General features: G+C 44.2%; 1 protein-coding gene across 1 annotated transcript in view; it reads left to right on the top strand.

Annotated features, from left to right (window-relative positions):
* LOC120933302 (beta-1,3-galactosyltransferase 2-like) overlaps positions 1-4,463 on the top strand; it is a 104,441-nt gene extending 99,978 nt beyond the window's left edge. Inside the window, exon 4 of the mRNA XM_040346443.1 lies at positions 4,248-4,463. The gene's annotated coding sequence lies outside the window, so the exon portion shown is untranslated. The remainder of the gene's footprint in view (positions 1-4,247) is intronic.
* Positions 4,464-6,150: the final 1,687 nt, after the last annotated feature.

Raw genomic sequence — 6,150 nt, 5'->3', positions numbered from 1 at the left:
TTCCCTCCCCAGCGGCGGGTTTCCCAAGGCAACCGGGACCAAAACTGTATTATGAAAATCAGTTGCCTGACTGTATGGTACAGAGGAGCAGGAGTTAACGAGTGCACGCATGAGGTCAGCGCTAAGTGCATGATAGGACCACATTCTATCACTGGGCTGGTGGAACAGGCACGGGCTCAGTGGTGTCCCTTCTAACCACAATATACAGTAGGAAAGTGTGTGTAATGATATGGGACGGTACTTTACAGTGGAGCTCTGTATATTAAATAACGCACACATTGTATGGCTCATCTCTAATCTGGGGTACCACCGTAATGTTTGATTCGCACATGAAAGTGGTCCCAGGCATTGATGAGTGCACTCTGAAAGGTAGCCCCACATGCAAGATGAGTGGCCCTGCCACAATTTGGTGTAGGAGGCAGGATACACTCACCTCATGCACCTGAAGACCACCGCTAAAGAGACCATGGCCATAGTTAGGTAGAACCAGGGACGACCCGTCCATTAAGGACGCATGGGCGCCGCTCCCCAATCCATGGCGCCACCCCTTATCCATGCATCCGGCCCCTTGCCAGGCGCATGAATTACAGTGGCGGGGGGTGTTTTTTTAAGCACTTGATTAGAACCAGAGGCTCTAATAGGCTTCAAAATAAGGTGGGCTTTGGACGCAGAGCATTGAGCCCAGAGCCCATCTAGGTGTGTTGCAATAGCAAATTAATATTCACTGATTTAACACTGATCCTCCTCCCGTCTGAAATCTGTCACCCTATTGCCTGAAAGGACAGGCAATTCTATTGGATGCCTAGGGGGAATGGGAGGAGATGCAAGGAGGAGAAGACACTGGAGCCCAATGACTGCCACTGCCTGATGCCTGCTGATGCTAGAAGCCTGCCGATGCCCACTGCTACCCGATGCCCACCACCTAGATGGAGTAGTTGACGGAGGTGGATTGTACAGATAGTCCAGTCTCTGCTGTGGAACTCTGCAGCTCCTCCAGGGTTACCTTAGGTCTCTGTGCTGCCTCTCTGATTAATGCCCCCCTTGCCCAGTCCGTGAGTTTTGGTGTGCGGACGTCTCTTGGTAGGTTTACTGTTGTGCCATGCTCTTTCAATTTGGTTATAATAGATTTGATGGAGCTCCTAGAGATTATCAAATATTAGATTTTTTTTATAACCTAATCCTGACTTGTACTTCACAACAACATTGTCCCTCACTTGTTTGGAGAGTTCCTTGGTCTTCATGGCAGTGTTTGGTTAGTGGTGCCTCTTGCTTAGGTGTTGCAGCCTCTGGGGCCTTTCAAAAAGGTGTGTATATGTGATGACAGATCATGTGACACTTAGAATGCACACAGGTGGACATCATTTCACTAATTATGTGACTTCTGAAGGTAATCGGTTGCACCAGAGCTTTTTATGGGCTTCATAACAAAGGGGGTGAATACATTTAATGCCAATTATAATTTTTTTATTTCTGAAAAATAGTTTTATGTATGTATTTTTCTAATTTTACTTCACCAACGTAGACTATTGTGTTCTGATCCATCACATATAATTCAGGTTAAAATAACATTGAACTAAAAGCTGTAAAGTAACAAAATAGGTAAAAAAGCCAAGGGTGGTGAATACTTTTGCAAGGCACTCTGGGGCAAATCCACAAAAAACCTGCCTAACTTAACTTTCAGCAGTTAAGTTACACTGGCGGAAAATTTCTACCTAAGTGCCCGATCCACAAAGCACTTACCTAGAAATTTTCGGCTGTGTAACTTAAGTGCCTCCGTCGCAAGGCGGTCTTCTCATCCAGGGGGCGATGACAATTTAAATGAGGCGCGCTCCCGCGCCGGACGTTCTGCGCATGCGTGTGACGTCATTTTTCCAGACGGGCAGCGCGCGAAATTATGTTACGTCGGGCTTTGTGGATTGCGACGGGACAATAAAGTTGCGTCGGGAAAAAAAAAAGTTACACGGCGAAAAATAAAATTTGAAATTTAAAAAAAATAGCGGCGATCGAAAAAAAGGTATGTTTTTACAAGGTGTTACTAGTTTACACCTTGTAAAAGCATCCCTAATTTTACGCATGCAAAACGTAACTTACGCAGAAAACACAAAGCTAAAAAGCTTTGTGGATCTGCCTAAGTACTCATTTGCATACGCAAAGCGGCATTTCGACTCAAAATGCCCCCAGCGGCGGATGCGGTACTGCATCTTAAGATCCGACAGTGTAAGTGTCTTACAGATGTCAGATCTACTGCCTATGTTTGGAAAAATCCTTTTGAGGATCAGATCCAAAGATAGGCACAGGGATACGCAGGCTGAACAGCAGTTCCGCCTGCGTATCTCCTTTGAGGATTTGGCCCTCTGTGCTTTTGTGCAGGAGGGCCGGCTTTAGGGTTGCCACCTTTTCTTGAAATCAAACCCGAACACTTTAGGCCCCATGCACACGAGAAGCAAATGCAAACACATGTAAACTCAAGTTTTCAAAGGCAAAAACCGGCGTTTAAAACGCCCGTTTTTGCTGCGAATTTTGCGGCGTTTTGCCGCGTTTAGCGGCGTTTTACCGCGTTTGCGGCTATCACCGTTCATAACAAAGACATTGTAGACCCTCCCAAAGCTTTGAAACCCAAAAACGTTTGCGTCTGAACCCAAAATGTTGCGTCTGAAAAAACGAGCCTAAACCCAACTGCTTTAAAACGCAAAAAAACGTGAATGTGTGCATGGATACATAGGATAACATTAAATGTGTTCAGTTGAAAAAAATGCCCAAATGCCTCTGAACTCGAGTTTACCAGCGTCTCGTGTGCATGGGGCCTAAGCGGTGCACAGCAATTTTTGTATGAACTATACATATATTAATAAAATAAAGTTACTCCCCCTTTACATCAGAGTCCACAGAGTTCCCCTTTTCCATCTGAACTCGCAGAGTTCTCTTTCACTGTAAGCATAGCTCCCGACTGTCCCTAATTTCGAGGGACTGTCCCTGTTTTGGAGCAATGTCCCTCTTTTCCCCTCATGTGTCCCTCATTTTGGTCTGATCTATATAGTTGCATATAAAATGCACTTTTTATCTTTCAAAAAGTGTTTCCCAGTGCTAAACCTTTCATCCAAATTATAAATTGCTGCATTTGTAAATTCTAAAAGCCAAAACTAAGGAATAGTAGTGGTAAAAAAAAGTCCCTTGTGGATTTAATTAACTATTTTTTGGGGTTAATTCTCCTTTAAGGGGGTGTGGCAGAGGGTGTGTCCTATGCTTACATACATTTGTTAGTCGGTGTCCCTCATTCCCATCTCAAAATGTTGGGAGGTATGCTGTAAGGGGGGACTCTGCAGACTCTGATGTAAGGGAGAACTCTGGGGACTTAAGGGATGCTCTGGGAACACTAATCTAAAGGGGAAACACTGAGAACTCTGATGTACAGAGAGGACTCTGATGTAAGGGGAAACGTTGTGGCCTCTGGTGTAAAAGGGAACTCTGATGTAAGGGGTGTTCTGAGAACCCTGATTTGCCTTAGTGTACTCACTCAGAGGCAGGAGAGAGAAGGTGGGAGACTTCAGTCACAGACAGGGATGAATGGTGAGCTCACTCACCCCTCGGCAGACAGCACCTCTTATCCAGATGTAGCTAAGGCTGCTGGAGTGTGGGCAGACACAAAGGGGTAGGTACGGGAGGAGGAGGAGCAGAGTAAGCCCTTTCTCCTCTCCTGTCTGTGTGGAGGGATGGGTAATTGTTAGTGCTGGCTTTGGGCAGTGTGAAAGAGAGAGTATCAGACACTCTCGGCTTACACAACTGCAGCCAGCAACCCTGCTGGGAAATCATAGTCTGGTCTGAATAATGTGTCCGGGTTTCAGGCAGTCAAACCCGGACACATGATTCCAAACCCGAAATGTCTGGGTGAATCCCAGACAGGTGGCAACCCTAGCTGGCTTGCCACAGTATATCTGTGTGGGGCGGTCCAGAAGGCGTTAACTACCATGGACCTGGACAAATCGTTCTCCTCATTATTTTACATTGTTACTTTGTTCCCACAGAAAAAATAAAGAGTTCAAATGGAAAATAATGATCAAATACTGCACACACACACACAAAAAAGGAAAACATACAAAGAACACTAAATAAATCATACTAATCTAAATGCATAGAAATACACTGTAAATAAAAGAGCCTGGTTAATGTTTAACCTAACTGTTATTGTGCTAAAACTTGCTTTTCTTTTTTCTTTCTGCTCCCTACCTTTTTTCTCTCTTGAATTCTAGCAGTTTTATTATGAGCCACTAAACAAGACCTTCCATTGTCTGTTAGCTGGGGAAACACTGGTCACTCAGAAAGGAAGTGCTTCCAAGGCAAATGTCTTCTCCTTCCTGCATGGATCGCTCCTATTCTCGTTCTACGAAGACTGGAAGAGCATCTCATTATGAAGAATCAGATGTTTGTTCCCTATCCTTAAAGTGGTTATAAACTCTGCAAAAAAACCTGCAAGACAATGGCATAATGAGCTAGTATGCATCGCATACTAGTTTGTTATGAAACACTTACCTTAGAACGATGCTGGTGCAGCGGTCCCCGTACACTGTGGTGTCAGGCAACGTGTCTCCGGAATAGTACTTCCAGGTTCGCGGGCTCCAGTGATGTGGCTGGTCGAAGCCGCAATGACATCACTCCAGCGAATGCGTGCGGAAGCCGCCAGTCACAGCACAGCAGCTGAAGAAACGGCACGTACGAGACATTTCTTCAATGCGCATATGCCGATGACATCGGCACATGCCTGTACAGTGAATATCTCCTAATTTGTGCAAGTTTAGGAGAAACTTACGGTATCTACAGGTAAGCCTTATTATATGCTTACCTGTAGGCAAAAGTATCAGTGTCAGATTTGGTGTAACTTACCTACTTTAGCTGTATAAAAGGTCTGTGATGTCACTCCTTCTGGCTGAATTTCAAAGTTCTCTGACTTCCTGTTTCCTTCTTTACCATTCTTGATACTACATCTCCCATGATCCTTTGAACCTCTGTAGTTTCAGGGCGGACCATGGAAGTCCAAAAATAAGACCGGGTCTTATATTAATTTTGGCTACAAAAAGCACACTAGGGCTTATTTTCAGGGGATGTCTTATTATTTACGGCATGGACAATGACGATCTTAACCACCTCAGCCCCAGAAGGATTTACCCGCCTAATGGCCAGGCCATTTTTTCTGATACGGCACAGCGGCGCTTTACTGAGAATTGTGCGGCCGTGCTAACGTTATACACAAACAAAATCAAAGTCTTTTTTTTTCACAAATAGAGCTTTTTTTTTTGGTGGTATTTGATCACCTCTACGGTTTTTATTTTTAGCGCTATAAACAAAAAAAGACAGACAATTTTGGAAAAAATATATATGTTTTAATAAATATCCCCCAAAAAATGTTAAAAAACAAATTTCTTCATCAGTTTAGGCCAATATGTAATCTTCTACATATTTTTGTTAAAAAAAATCACAAAAAGGCGTGATTCGCGCACAAGTTATAGCGTCTACAAAATAGAATTTTGATTTATGGATTTATTTATTTTTTACTAGTAATTGCGGCGATCAGTAATTTTTAGCAGGACTATGACATTACGGCAGGCAGATCGGACATCTAACTGACATTTTTGACACTTTTTTGGGGACATTATTACAGTGATCAGTGCTAACAATATGCACTGTTATTGTACTAATGACACTGGTAGGGAAGGGGTTAACACTAGGGGCCATCAAAGGGTTAAATGTGTTCCCTCTTTGTATTTTCTAACTGTATGGGGGACTGTGTGACTGGGGAAATACACAGATCTGTCTTTCTACATAGCAGAATGACAGGATCTGTGTGATCTCCCCTGTCAGAACGGAGATTTGCCTTGTTTACAAAGGCACATCCCAGTTCTGTCACTCCACGAAACTATCGCAGGTGGACGGCGGACATTGAGTCCACCCCACCCACTGATTGGCTCCCCCCGCTGGCCAATGGGCGCACAAGCGAGCCCACAAATGTACGTGTACATGTACGCTCTGACGTACAATGACAGTGATTTGCGATTTGCGGGAACCAACCAGTACAACTGCGGCGGCTGGTCCTTAATTGGTTAAATTAATGATGCAAAAATGCAGCACAACCACAAGGTTTTACCACCCCCAACTGCT

Source organism: Rana temporaria, chromosome 3, assembly GCF_905171775.1.
Source record: "Rana temporaria chromosome 3, aRanTem1.1, whole genome shotgun sequence".
NCBI classification, from domain to species: domain Eukaryota; kingdom Metazoa; phylum Chordata; class Amphibia; order Anura; family Ranidae; genus Rana; species Rana temporaria.
The sequence above is the reverse complement of the archived record's forward strand: the minus strand, read 5'-3'. Positions and strand labels throughout refer to the sequence as shown.